This window comes from Triturus cristatus, chromosome 12 (genome assembly GCF_964204655.1).
Source record: "Triturus cristatus chromosome 12, aTriCri1.1, whole genome shotgun sequence".
NCBI lineage: Eukaryota > Metazoa > Chordata > Amphibia > Caudata > Salamandridae > Triturus > Triturus cristatus.
Window position 1 is genome coordinate 784,194,948 of NC_140595.1, and position 15,584 is coordinate 784,210,531.

The following is a 15,584-nucleotide window of genomic DNA, read 5'->3' on the forward strand; positions in this document are numbered from 1 at the left end:
GTATCAAGGATTCAGGACAGGTTCAGGACCGGGAAGGTGACCTCTTCTAGTGCAACGCCAGCGTTGCACCTCTCTCTGGTGCACTCTCTCTGGCTTCGGCTCTGCCGGACCCTTTTCTAGATGTGCCTCCTCGGTTCTTCCGTGATTCTTCCCTTGTGTTGGAATTTGCAATCAGCTTGCAGCAATTCGGGCAGCATCTCGGCATAGCATCAGCATCAAGTGTGTCTAACGAACTAAAACTTACCTCTGTTATACCAATTCGAATGTATTATCCACCCCCAAATGTTTCAATCCTATGTACAGCCCTCAATTTGATTGGGCCAATCAATGGGGTAAGGACATCACACCATACTAAGTGCAATAACCCTCTTTAGTTCTATTGTCTAATTCCCGCCCCTTAATTTTAATACCCACAAGCTTTATTCCCACAGGCATTTCATATGTGGATCGATAAATCTGTAGTACAGTGTTTCGGCTTCTTCCTTTCGCAGGTTCAAGAGTTTAGCTTCCCATGTCCTTGCTGGGCACATGTTCTTGGCAGAAGTTCAATGACATCATTGGTCTCAGGACAAGGATGCAATACACATGCGTAGTTTTCGCAAAGGGATAGGGACGTCGGTCACCCTCCAAGGCCCAAAAACGAGCTAGTAATAAAGTCAGAGAAAAACATGTTAGAATACAAAATTAAATGAATTCACTGTATACCACTTACTTCTACTCCAACCCCATTTACTTAATTTCTCTTTTGCATTAATAGCTTAGTAAAACTTGCATGGGTTAGTTTCAGCATGGCATGTGCGTTAATGCAAGTTTTTCGAGTAGACATGTTAAAAGCTCTTGCGCAGCTGCAAAGATTTCCCACCAAGTGACAGAGATGTCATTTCTACGTAGAGGCAGTAGACGTATGCGCAGAAGAGTTCCCGCAGTTTTTGGTGGCCATTTTTAGGACACTCAGGTTACTGGTTAGTAAAGTATATAGAAAAGCTTCCCCTAGATACAATATGTAAAATGTGGTGCAACGTTAGTACTCACAAACACGTTGGTTACAGTATTACAGGTTATTTGAGAGGATTGCATACGAGCAAGTCTCCTTTTATACGAAACCTTGCTCCATCAGTGTGTTGTATAAAAAAGAGCAAATATAAGAAATAGGTTGGTGTGCAGGAATCTGTGCAGCCTGTGGGTGATTGTGCAGTTCGCTCTTTCACTTTTGAATGATCTGTGTCGAGCCTCGCTGTGGTAGGCCAGACGATCAGTAAGACAGCTCAGGGGGTAAATCTGAGAGTGAGAGAGAGAAGGCATGAGGGGCGGTGGGTTAGCATGTGTACCCTGGGCCCTACTGCAAGGAGAGACATGGAGCCCCTATGCCCTGGGGTGGTAGTCGAATACACACAGTAGAGAGAGAGAGTGTGAGGGGTGATGGTGTAGCAAGGGTACCCTGGGCCCTATTGCAGTCAGAGGCATGGAACCCCTAGGGCACAAGTCGGGGTACACACAGGTGCACAGCGAACACCCATTGTTTTCATAGGGTGGACCCCGTCCCCCCTGCCAAGAAGCTGTGCCCCATAGAAATATGCTGAACGTGTCCTGGTGCCATTTTCAGACGCTGGGACACGTTCAGCAGGCCCGCATGCTGTCTGCTTTCCATTCCCAGCAGCAGCGTGCAGGCGGGAAGGGGGGCTTTTTTGTTTTCACCTCCAGCTGGGCCGAAGTTAAGGGGCCATCAGGCCTCCTTTTGTTTGAATATCCTGACTGGAGTAGGCCTGGAACCTCACACTTGAATGTAAATGCCATGGAAGGGAAACAAAGACACAATGCTTATCACTTCACAGGCACTTAAGAGAGGCAGCGTTTGCCTTTGTTCAGTCCCTGTTTATGAGAGATGCATGCACTGTAAGAATTTCAGATGTCTGTCTGTCCCAGTGCACAAACAAATCACCATTTCAAAAGCACTGTTTTATTTCTTTTATAGCGCTACACAACCCAATGCAGGGTGTCAGAGATCTATAAACATTATACATTGACAATAAATCATGTCTATGTGTAAATCAATGTACAGGGTGAGTTACATGAGAAAGGGTTACAAGGTAGGAGGCATATGTCCTTCATACCTCACTGTGCTATATTACAAGGATTACAATTTATGAACTGCTGGTAACAAAAGGATCTCTGTATTAAAAGCAGTAGCCCACTTTACTATCTACATAAAATAAAAATCTGTCATTTGCATGTTATGTTACGTGATGTGCTCTGCAGGAGACTCATGAACCCACTATGCTATTATGATTCAAATCTGGGGCTTCACAAAACACAGATCTCGCCAACGAATGCGTTCACCTCCAGAGTTATCACCATTATTACTGTTCCCTGAGATTTACCGGGCACCTTTACAGCAGCTGCCTTAACCCATAAAAATATTTAAAAATGTAGACTTTGCAACCAATTAAGCAGAACAGATCTCCTGCCGTGCTTCTCCTTGTTGCCAATTTCTTTGTGATAGGGTTTAAAAACAGCAATATATCAGTTGAGGGCGTCAGGGTTGCGCCACTTTTTTGGCACAACCCCGACGCCAAATCTCATAATGTGCTGAAATGTACGCATTATGTACCTGCTAAACATGTAAAAGGTCTTAACATCTGATGTCACTTCTTGTGATGCAAAAACAACAATTGATGGACAGAATGCAGAACAATGTCATACATTCACCCCAGTACAGAGATCTGGGCCTAAATCCATAGTTTTTTTTCTCTCACCATGCCATTCCAGTTTGAACCCAGCCATATGCAAATCAGTCTTGACCCTGAGCCCCATGGGAACAGTCCAGCCCGAACTGCCAAGCCAGGTCCTCCCTGGATTGGAAACAAGCATCCTAGGACCGGTTTCGGGCTTTCAGCCCTCGTCAGCCAGGATAGCTTGATTCCAGTGGCATGGAGAGCACGGGACTCACGTCTGAGCATACCCTTCCCACTCGGGGTGACAAATGCAAAAACAACAATTGATGGACAGAATGCAGAACAATGTCATACATTCACCCCAGTACAGAGATCTGGGCCCAAATCCATCGTTTTTTTGCTCACCATGCCATTCCAGTTTGAACCCAGCCATATGCAAATCAGTCTTGACCCTGTGCCCCGTGGGAACAGTCCAGCCCGAACTGCCAAGCCAGGTCCTCCCTGGATTGGAAACAAGCATCCTAGGACCGGTTTCGGGCTTTCAGCCCTCGTCAGCCAGGATAGCTTGATTCCAGTGGCATGGAGAGCACGGGACTCACGTCTGAGCATACCCTTCCCACTCGGGGTGACAAATGCAAAAACAACAATTGATGGACAGAATGCAGAACAATGTCATACATTCACCCCAGTACAGAGATCTGGGCCCAAATCCATCGTTTTTTTGCTCAGACGTGAGTCCCTTGCTCACTTTGCCACTGGATTCAAGCAAGCCTGGCTGAAGACGGCTGAAATGCCAGAAACCGGTCCTAGGAAGCTTGTTTCCGGTCCAGGGAAGACGTGGCTTGGCAGTTCGGGCTGGACTGTTCCCATGAGGCACAGGGTCAGACTGATTTGCATATGGCCATGTCTGAACTGGGGTGGCAGAGTGGGCTAAAGAACGGTGATGGATTAAACCCAGATCAGTTGACTGGGGGTGAGTGCTTGCAATGTTCAACACTCCGTCCATCATTTCCTTTGGTTTTTGCTTTGTTCGCCATAAGTTGGCAGGGTATGCTCAGACGTGAGTCCCTTGCTCACTTTGCCACTGGATTCAAGCAAGCCTGGCTGAAGACGGCTGAAATGCCAGAAACCGGTCCTAGGAAGCTTGTTTCCGGTCCAGGGAAGACGTGGCTTGGCAGTTCGGGCTGGACTGTTCCCATGAGGCACAGGGTCAGACTGATTTGCATATGGCCATGTCTGAACTGGGGTGGCAGAGTGGGCTAAAGAACGGTGATGGATTAAACCCAGATCAGTTGACTGGGGGTGAGTGCTTGCAATGTTCAACACTCCGTCCATCATTTCCTTTGGTTTTTGCTTTGTCACTTCTTGTGATGCCACATCCAGTGAAATCACTTCCTGTTATGTCACGTGCAATGTCGCGTGTCGTGACATCATGCGCCTCATGATTTGACTTGCATGCTGCCTAACCTGGTTAGTCCCCCCACTTCTTTTTTTAGGACCTTTGCCCTGGGAACCCCTATGCCCTGGCGTGGTAGTAGAAGACACACACAGTAGAGACAGAGAGGCATATTATCAAGAACGGCGTTAAAATTATCGCTGCTTTAGCGGCAGGAAACTGCAGCTAAAGTGGCGATAATGGGCTTGATAATATGCCCTTGAGATTTTCAATAGAAGCCCATGTTCTGGTGCGATAATTTTAACGCCGTTCTTGATAATATGCCCCAGAGAGTGTAAGGGTACCCTGGGCCCAATTGCAAGGCGAGGCACGGAACCCCTGTGCCCCGGACGGACACAGGCACAGTTTGGATGCAATAGGACCCTCATTGCCCTTGGCACCATGGTGCCAGTGGGCCTGCGTTGGCGCTAGGCTGCCAAAAGAGCACCAACGCAGGGGAAAATACAGGAATGTGACCTGTTCCCTTAAATACAGCTCATTCCTGCCTCTTCCCTGTCGCGCGGCGCAGCAAGGTGATTTTCTGCGCTGCGTGACTTCTTCATAAATCTGCCCCCTAGTTTGGTGGAACTCCGGAATAAAACCATATCTCACATTTAGTTTAATTCTTAAAAGTATTGATTACGACAATTAATGGTCTGCGAGTCACAGAACAGACTGACAAGAGGGCCCCCCTCATGTTAATGGAATCGAACTCCCTGAGAGCAGGCAGGATGCAAGGTGTACCCCGGCACAGACGCTTGGGGCATCAAACACAGGACTAGATTATCACAGGCACACAAGCAGGCGCATGAGCGCGCGAGAGGACTTCTGGGAGGTCTTTGTAAGTAACAGCAATGCACGCAGGCTCGGGTGCTCAAAGCTTCAAAGGGGCCCACAGGGGCCCCCCATCTCTCCTCGGAGACGGGCCTCTTCCGCGGAGCAGAGTTAGCAGAAGGAAAAGGAAAGCACGGGGGTTACGAGTTACTGTAATCAAGCTTTTCCATCTCCGCTAGAGGGTTTCAGCGCCTCGAAGCTGTGTAGCGCCACACACTGCTGTGCGCTAGGCGCTGGCTCCCGGCAGAGATAGGAATCCCTTTGGAGTGCTGTGTGCAGCCAGCACGGCTCTGCTTGGAACACGCTCTCGCCATCTGAAAACAAAGCCTCCTTCCATACTGTACCGCTCGGGCCGGGCGTTGAAACAAGGCCGGACTCCTGGCATCCATCGTCGGGGGGAAGGGGGGGGGGGGGGTAACCCTCCTTTACTATCCCGGCCACTTCCACACTCCTCGAAAACCAGACAGAATCTTCTTGCTTTTTGTAAATCCTGGCATAACGTCCTGACAACAGTTTTTGTAATGTTATGGCATTTGTTAATTTTGCAAAGCTCCCACCAGTTAGAAACCTAGTTTCAAGGCACCATGAAACGATCTGTAACATAATAATGTCCCCCATGAAAAGAAATGGTTGCACTCTGCAGGTTAAACTCTTCGGAAAAACAGAGTAAAATGATCTGTACCCATTTGCCACAAGATATGTTTGCATATCAGTGCTGCCCGCCTGCAGAGGGACTTCCCATAGACTGAGTATGGGCGCATATAGGGCTGGCTCCCGGGCCAGTCCCTGTTTCAATCTAAAAGACAGGCCATTGTGCTGCCGTGCCTTTTAAATGTCCTCTGAGCAGATGTTTTTCCGGACCCTGGATGGTCAGTGCTTACCAGGAAGTATCAGTGGGAGAGAGCGTCCCTTAGCACTGATGTTCAAGGGCCTTGGGGCTATTGCGCTCAAACTGGATACGCAAGTTACTCCCTTTGTACACTTGGCTCTCATGGGTGGCGGGATCCCTCTAGAAGATGCGAGGGGCTTGAGAACTTTGACACTATTTTATAATCAATTATTTCAATCCTCCTGATGGAATAAGGTTGGATCGAAAGTAATCACAATATTTCGCACAGTGACTTGTTCGCGACCTGAGCTGACTTTTGCATAGACATATAAGCCCATCGCAGCCCACAAAAGGCACTTGGTAGGATTCACATAATCCAGATCGATTAATGTTAATCAATCAAACATTTGTAGAGTGCACTACATACCCGTGAGGGTCTCAAGGCGCTGGGAGGGGGCGGGGGGGGGGGGCGCTACTGATCGAACAGCCAGGTCTTGAGTAGCCTCCTGAAGGTCAGCAGGTCTTGGGTCTGTCGTAGGCTCAGTGGGAGGGTGTTCCAGGTCTCGGCGGCGAGGTGAGAGAAGGATCTCCCGCCGGTGGCTGTTCTTTGGATGCGCGGGATGGTGGCGAGTGCGAGGTCAGCGGAGCGGAGCTGGCGGTTGGGGATGTAGAAGGAAACTCGTCTGTTGAGGTACGCTGGTCCGGTGTTGTGGATTGCCTTGTGTGCGTGGATGAGGAGATTGAAGGATATCCTCTTGTTGACGGGCAGCTAGTGCAGGTTTCTCAGGTGGGGCGTTATGTGGCCGTGGCGTGGTACGTCGAGGATCAGTCGTGCCGAGGCGTTTTAGATGCGTTGCAGTCGTTTGATGAGCTTGGTCGGGGCTGCCGCGTAGAGGGCATTTCCGTAGTCGAGTCTGCTGCTGACGAGGGCCTAATGAGACAGGATTCAGCTCACAGGTTCCTCTGAGTGTACATGCGGCCTGCAAGGGACACTCCCTGCATTCACAAGCAGTGGAGGCCACTGGACTGCTGCCCACCACCCCCTACCTCCCCACAAGGCTGACCGCCCAAATCTGCAGACTGGGTGGGCTCAGCTGCTCCTGAGAGCCTGCACTTTGAAGATGGATCCCTTCGCCTTTTGGGATCTGGGATTGGATGGACGGTTTGGGCAGTCACAAATCATTGCTACATGGCTCTGTAATTCGGAAACAGCAGGAGGGCCCCCTACGCCTTCCAACCCGCAGGGAGTCGTGAGGTGGACTATGTGAGTTGGAGGAAGGAGTGCTGAAGTGAGTGAGTTCTGCACACATGCCAACGTTTGAGAACACCTAAGAGGGTGATTTGTGGTAAACAAACCCGGGAGATTTACTTTCCACGTGAACTTGCTTTGGAGTGCAGCATGGAGGGAGTCTCCCGCCTAAATCAAAAGTGGGGCGTGTCTGGTACTGCGATAACATTTCAAAGGCTTGTCCTCAGAAGCTCTTGATTGGGAAATCAGTCAATGTGAGTGAGTGCAATCCGGTGATGCACTCAGCAGCTTAGGACTGAGCACCAGGACACTCAATGCCCTTTGCAAGAAGGGCTGGTACCGGCTGAATCTGGTTTCAGGAATACTCACACAGACAGTTCACGTGGTCATAGCAAGCAACATGTCTTGGTGAAAAATCATTCACAATTGGGGAATAACACGCACGCATTGGTGGAGAAGCAGTCATTCCCTCGTGGCACTCCCCCTTTCTCTGTGAATATCATAAAATTAACTAATACTGAAGACCTCAAAACTGCTGCTACCCGTGATGCTACCGTATTCCCGCACAGGCCATGACACGGCCCTCAAAGGGTATAATTCAGTGATCTCTCAAAAAGGTCCAGGAGAGCCGGGTCCCATTCAGATTTTGAGGACACTCACATGAGATACAAGTGCATTCCATTGTTCACCATTGTTGCACATGCAGCCCACTTACATATTCAGTGATTGTCCTAACCATCCAGATTTGTCCCAGGCTTCCTGGACCTAAGTCGGGCGTTCCCAGTAGAATCGCTCCATGTTATTTTCCAGCTGTGTTGGAGGGAGAAGTCCAATGTTGGTGGGCAGTAGACACCATCCAATGTTTGGGTGGACAAGCCTATGTTGGAGGATCTGGGGACTGCTGAACACAGACAGTCCAGACCTCTCTAGCTGCTGACCGAGGATGCACTTTGGAGGCGGTGTCCCACTCCCCTTCCCCCTCTTAAGACATGTCACAGGTTACGCCAAATGGTCGCCGGGACATTTAACCTCCTTACCCCTTGTGCTGCTATCTTTTCGATTTGTCTCCTGTACTTTGCTGGAATAGTGGCTCATCTGATCTAAGATCCGAAGTTTGTGTTTTCGATCAGAAGTTTGTGTTTTTGCGATCAGAAGTTTGTGTATTTGATTAGAAGCTTGTGTATTCGAACAGAAGTTTGTGGATTTGGTCAGCAGTATGTGTTTTCGATCAGAAGCTTGTGTATTTGAACAGAAGTTTGTGTATTTCATCAGACGTTTGTTTATTCGGACAGAAGTTTGTGTATTTCATCAGGCGTTTGTTTATTCGGACAGAAGTTTGTGTATTTCATCACAAGTTTGTGTATTCAAACATAAGTCTGTGTATTTGATCAGCAGTTTGTGTATTCGATCAGACGTGTGTGTATTCGATCAGACGTGTGTGTATTCGATCAGATGCTTGTGTTTTCGATCAGAAGTTTGTGTGTTCGAATCACGCCAGGGTCTTAGCTCCTTTTACTCTTACAAATCTGCCCTTCTTACTGGGTTGGTGGATATTCAAGTTACTTTATTTAGAAGTGGTTTCAACTCAATCATCAAGTGGAGCTCTCAACCCATCCTCTTTCATGGTTTGTTCCCTGCCAGTGGTAGAGTCTGTTGGTGTGACTGCAATGGGTGATTGGCAGGCTGATAGTTGTAAGTACAAGTGGGCAGGACAGGGGGCAGCCTGTTGGGAAACCAGTGGAAATCTAACCCCTCAGTTCAAGACTTAAGTGAGAGCGGTGTTATACGTTAGATGAATTCCACAGATACGCCAACTCTGGTCTCTGAGCTTTCGACTACTGTTTGGTAAACATGGGGCCTTCAGGCTACGGCTATGTCTTGTGTGACAGGAATGCTGGGTTTCTCGTTTTCTTGCCTGCCAAGCTACTTGTACTCCGGGCTCTTCAGAGCAAAGTAGCTACCTGTGTTTCTCTTTAAGTTTAGTTGTTTGCTAGTCAGACAATATTAGCAGAATTATAAGTTTTATTATACAATCTTCACAAATTTCGGATTGTTTAGGTCTTGGCTACAGTCCAAAGGCATACTTTTTGTTTCCAAAATAGAGTACACAGTTAGATTGGGTTTTGGGTTAGATGCTTGCTCATGATTGGATAGTTTTGTTGTCTGTTATTTGATTTGAGTCAATGGCTTTCCTACTTGTGTTTGTCCTACTCCGGAGTAATTTGGTCTCAGTGTTCTGATTGGGCGAGTTATAGCCTTCCAAAGCATACTTGAGGAAGCACTTTATTGGTCTGGCGCAAGCCAAGATCCTTTGGATTTTACTAAAACTTTATATGTGTACTATTTGTAGGTGCTTACAGCCAGCCACGACGCCCATTGGTCCGTTAATGTGTCAGTCACTGGAGACTTTTTGAGAGTAAGACAAAACTGCTCAAATGAAGAAGATATGGAAGATCAGCTCAAAGAAGTAACACAAACATTTCTAAAGAGAGGATACCATTGGAAAGATATAAAACAAGGAATTGAGAGAGCAAGATCAAAAATTCGAACACACGCCCTAATTACCAAAAAGAAAAGTGAAACTGAGAGGGAGGGTGACAACATCAACCTGATGCTTACTTATAGCAAAGAGAGCCAGGAGATCTGCAAGATTTTCAACAGGCATTGGAATCTTATCAGTTAAGACCCAGATATAGGAGACAAGGTGGGTCCAAGACGAATGACTGCAAACAGAAAAGTACTATCTTTGAAAGATAAACTGATTAGAAGACGTTTCAGTGACACACAGCCAGATACATGGTTGGACAAAATGAAAAACGGTTTCACCAAATGCAACAAGTGCAAAGCTTGCAGGATTGGCAAAAACACTAAGGAGACAGTGGCTTCAAAAACTGCAAATTACTATCAATCAGACGATAACATGTGAAACAGGTTTTTCCATCTTTCTTCCTCCCTCTTTTAGCTTTGTGCGTTTTTCCTTCTCTTGCAATCGGTAAATGTCTGATGCGAAAAAATAAGTGCTGGTCCCCCACCAGCTCAAATTAAGCACTCTGACTATCACTGCCAGTGCATGCCACCAAAGGTCACCCACTGTAACAACTCAGATGAGCCTTTCCAGGGAGTCACTGTGACAGATCTGGCAGCGAAGATGAGTCCCGAAAGTAACATTCCACCGTCTCTGACGTTTCCCTTTTGGGGATTTGCCCCCCCCCAAGGCTAATGCAGACTTACTTCCTGCTGGACAGAGCTGTAGACGGTTTTCTCCTGGCTAGGCATGCCACCCACCTACACTCGCCTTTCGCCCTGCTAGCCTCTATACAAACATGATCATTTTGAAACAGGTAACACACCAGCCTACAGATCAGCTAGCAAACTCATTTTATCGGAGGTGGAGGGCTGCCCACAGGTGGCTGTTTAGTGCAAAAGGCACCTCGATGCTAGTACAGCATGAGGCACACTAGACTCACTACAGTTATCATAGTTGTCAAGTGTCTGTGGTATGTTTACCACCATCACCCAGTTGCCACCATCGCCCGCTTGTGAGCACGGGTTTTTAGCTAACATCACCTTGCACATTTGGTATTCAAACACAAATTTCTCATTGAAAAAGTCAAACTACAAATCCCAGAATGCACGAGATGTAAATTGGAAAGTACGAGCTCGCAAGAGATGTCACACATAATAAATGACTGCTTACCAGTTAACAATTGTGTTAGCCTTGACAGTCTTAGGTTGGTTTTTCCCCAATTTTTTGATTGCCTCCCTCCATTTTTCAGACCTCATTTTTGCTGGCTTCAGAACTCAGTGCACTTTACTACTGCGAAACAGTGCTAACGTGCTTGTACTCTCTCTCCTAAAATATGGTAATATTGGTTCATTCCCAATTGGCATATTTAATTTACTTATAAGTCCCTAGTAAAGTGCACTTCATGTGCCCTAGGCCTGTAAATTAAATGCTCCTAGTGGGCCTGCAGCACTGATTGTGGCCACCCACATAAGTAGCCCCTTAACTCTGTCTCAGGCCTGCCCCTGCAGAGTCTGTGTGTGCACCGTTTACTGCCATTTCAACTTGGCATTTAAAACTACTTGCTGAGTCATAAACTCCCCATTTCCCACACATAAGTCACCCCTAAGGTAGGCCCAAGACGGCCCTAAGGGCCAGGTGCTATGTAAGTGAAAGGTAGGACATATACTTTAATGGTTTGCATGTCCTGGTAGTGACAAACAGCTACATTTGTTTTTCACTACTTTAAGGTCTAAAAATGGGAATTGCTTAATACACTTTTAAGTTGTAGTTTATTGATTATAAATGAGTAGCTATTTCATGTTTTTTATCTTTGGAATGGTAATTATGAATTCCCTCTAGACAGCCATAAACACAGTAAGGCTAGGTGTGTCTGAGTACCCATCTACATACTTCTGCATTCTGATGGCTCTTTCAATGCAGGAAAGAGGGGACGACAGACACATACACTTCAAAAGTTAGTGGCCTGACCCCACCCAAAGGGCTGATTAGCCCCTATTGATAGTCTGGAGCTGAGGCTGGGAAGAAAGGACCTGTGTGCTCTTCAAAAAGCTTTCTTTAAAGTCTCCTCCACTTCAAAGGCACATTTTGGTTTAAGTACTGGGTCTCTGACCCTACCAAGGCAATACACTTCTGGACCTGTGGACATCCTACCAGGAAGAAGAGCCGTAGTGCTGCTAAAAGGACTGCTACACTGCCGAAATGCAGCTTTGCTGAACTCTGCATTGCTGTGCTCTCTCCATGCTGAGCCACCCTGCTGCCAGCTGTTTGACCAACTAGCTGAGCCGGACTGGACCGCATCACTTCAACCCAGAGTAACTCCAAGGGCTTGTTGGCTAGCCACCTGCACGTGGACTCCACAAGCTGCGAGTCTTTCCTGCCAAGTGGTGACAACCCAGTGCTGGACCCTTGGAAGTGAGGCCCTAAGTTGCTCGACAACCTGCACTCACACATCCACATCGGATTCGGTGCCTCTCTGCTGCAGTGTGGGTTGGAACCAGCGCACTCTTGCCATCCTGTGAAGTGGCCTTGGCGCATCGCCGCAGTTATGTGGAAGACCTCTACGCACCTCATCCACAGCGTGATCTACGCAGCCTCATAGTGACGACATCGTTTGGATCAAAGATACTCTTGTTCAGCGGACCCAAGAAGGTCCCTGCTGCTGGGCCGCACTCCCTCACCGTCTGCCTGAACTCTTGATTTTGTTCTGGCCTAGTGAGAGCCAATACCTCACGTAATCACTTTGTGTCGCTAAGTGCTCTTCTGACTTTTTGATTCCATACAACTTCCTACTTCAACGTCTACCGAAAAGATTCTAATCATTTTGGTCTTGTTTTATTTATTAAATCACACTTTATTTTCCTAAACTGTTATGGAGTCTTTTTGTGGTGTTTTCAGTGTTTTACTTTTTAGGTGATGCACAAATACTTTACGCATTGCCTCTTAAGTTAAGCCTGACTGCTCTCTGCCAAGCTACCCAATGGTGAGCACAGGATATTCTGGCTGTGTAGTGACTTACCGTTACCAGGAGTGTGGTTCCTGCTTGGACAGGGTGAACATCTCTGCCAACCAGAAACCCACTTTCTAACACATTGTTAATTGAAAATACATTCTGATTTATTCACCATATAAAAGAGAGCCACGGGACATTCATTAGATAGCATTCAGTGCTGTGCATTACAAGTTACTTCCCGATTTTTGAAAACCCTAGTCGTCAGTGACCCCAAAACAAAGCAGGTTCCAGAGACCTTTGGGATAAGACTGTGCAACAGTGCTTAATATGGGCCGGTGGTTTCCGGTGCTCAACACAGGCGCTTTTCATCAATCATTTACTTTGTGAGATTAAGTGCTTTGTCAAGAAGCACAAGATGTTGAGCAGACGCCAAAGTTGGCGGCTCTGGCCATTATGCCACAATCTCTCCCCTCTTTCGTGGTTGGTAGTTGGTTCTGTTTTAGTTGGCACTAACAGGAGAAATGGGTTGGTGTGAGCTGTCTCCTGACGAAAGCCACAGCACTCATTTATTTTACAAACTAACCACTGCAGTGCACGTACATTTGTACTAGGTGGTGATAGTTGCAGGACCCTTCGGGGAAATGTCCACACTGAAGTCAGTTTATACCAAACTCATTTTTGCAGCTGTTAATGTTAATGTTAGAGAGATTTATAAGAGCGCACAAATACCCGGAGGTGTCTTGGCGCTAAATGTTAATTTAAGTCCTCTGCTACAGGGCAGCGATGACGTCAGGAGGGGTAAAACCTCCTGCTGATGGATGGCATATTACTCTTTGGTCATTGACTACATTTATAATAAACTGTCACACCCGAGGCTTGGACATGTCACACATAGCACACTACAAACACAGAAATGTCACACACAGCACACTACAAACACAGAAATGTCACACACAGCACACTACAAACACAGAAATGTCACACACAGCACACTACAAACACAGAAATGTCACACATAAGCAGACTGGGAACTTGGCAGCCCTGTGCACTCTGAATACCGCAAGAGTTCATAAAAACAGAGGGGCTTATTTACAAGGCCCTTGCGCCACTTTTACGTCATTTTTAACATGGGAAAAGTGACACAGAAGTGGTGCAAGGGCCTTGTAAATCTGCCCCAGAGGCTCAACCAATGGAACTGTATATGCTCGGTAGAGAGCAGCAGCGTGACAAGGATGCCAGGGGCCCTGGTGCCAGCAAGGAAAATGGCCCCTTTGACTCCTTTTGAGGCTCTAAATTACCCCAACTAATAATCAGGGTACAATGGGCCCCGGTACCACTGTACCTGCTGCATCTAAGGCAGCCACGCCCCTGGCAAAGCGTGCCTCTTATCTGGTGCTATTAAAAGCCAGAGATAATTGCTACAAAGCGTCATTGCAGTTTGCTACTTACCGTACAGGTTGGTCAACAATCAATATTAATGACGGACAAAGCTAATTATATTCACTTGGTACCTTTTCTGGGTATGCAAAGGGAGTTAACAGTTGTGGCTCTGCCGAAACTTTAAACCTGTTTGGAACATGCTGAAAAATGCTAATGTAGTAAACCATAGGCAAATATTGCATGGCTATATATAATTAAATCAAATGCGTGATATTATATCCTAGTTTGTGTATTTTTTATTGCTATATATAACGTTTACTCACAGGTGAGCGGGTTTACCATTCTTAAATGGTAATTAACCTGTGGCGCTACTGTTTTCGTAAACATTGGCTAGACAATAAAGGTCCAAAGCTCTAAGAAGGTGCCTGTAGCCTACAACTGACATGACAGCAGTGCCTGTAGCCTCCCACTGACACGACAGCAGTGCCTATAGCCTCCCACTGACACGACAGCAGTGCCTGTAGCCTCCCACTGACACGACAGCAGTGCCTGTAGCCTATCACTGACACGACAGCAGTGCCTGTAGCCTACCACTGACATGACAGCAGTGCCTGTAGCCTACCACTGACATGACAGCAGTGCCTGTAGCCTCCCACTGACACGACAGCAGTGCCTGTAGCCTCCCACTGACACGACAGCAGTGCCTACCACTGACACGACAGCAGTGCCTGTAGCCTACCACTGACACGACAGCAGTGCCTGTAGCCTCCCACTGACACAACATCAGTGCTTTAAGTGGGATGAAAATGGTGGGGGTTCTAAGAAGGCCATGGCCAATAAAGCCCAGCTTGGAATCCTTTCCAAGCCTCCTGGTGTATGTAATTAGGGTGTGGCTTAAAACGTGAACTAGAATCGTGTGCTTCACATATCGCGCCTCCTCGCCAGCACTGACATGCCTTTTTGAGATTTTTCTGCTATTGCCCCCAGATGTATCACACAGCAAGCAACAGACACCTCAAACAGCACAGACCTTTTGGCTTATTCTTCCACTGTACTTACTAAATCTTGTCTTCACTGTCTTTTTTTAGGTTTGGCCTGGAGTCGCATACACTGAGCGCACATAAATGCACATGTGCGATTGACAGCAAGCATTGGCAAAGCCAATACCTTTGTTTTTTTAGATGAGGCCTATTGTATCTGCCAATCCTTGTTTTAACTTAGAGGTAATGCCCTTTTGCCCATTCTTGAGCTGTGTATGCCCTCCACTGGCATTCCTTCACGTGTGGGTCTGGCTCGCACTAACAGCCGAAGGAGCGAGTAGACAACCTAGTGTTGTGTATAGCATGTACTCAAGGGACATAATATGATACAACAATGATATATCTATAGAGTGGCTATCCTGTTTGCAGACACAGTAGACATTAGAGGGTCTACTCAGTAGACCCTCTAATGCGTACAAACGTATGAAATATGGGTGCCAAACTCTGGTAAGTTTGTTTACACCATCCCTTTTCATCACATGCCAAATACAACTATCAAAAACACAGCTACCTAAAAAACTGGGTAGCAATGTCTCATTCAGAGAACATACAATCAGGCAGGTCATCGTGCACTCACTCCAACTCTAATGCCTCACACCCAACCACTGAGAGATAACAATCCTTCACTACTTCCATTAAGTAGAGGCTCCTTCTCCCTCCCCGTCGAG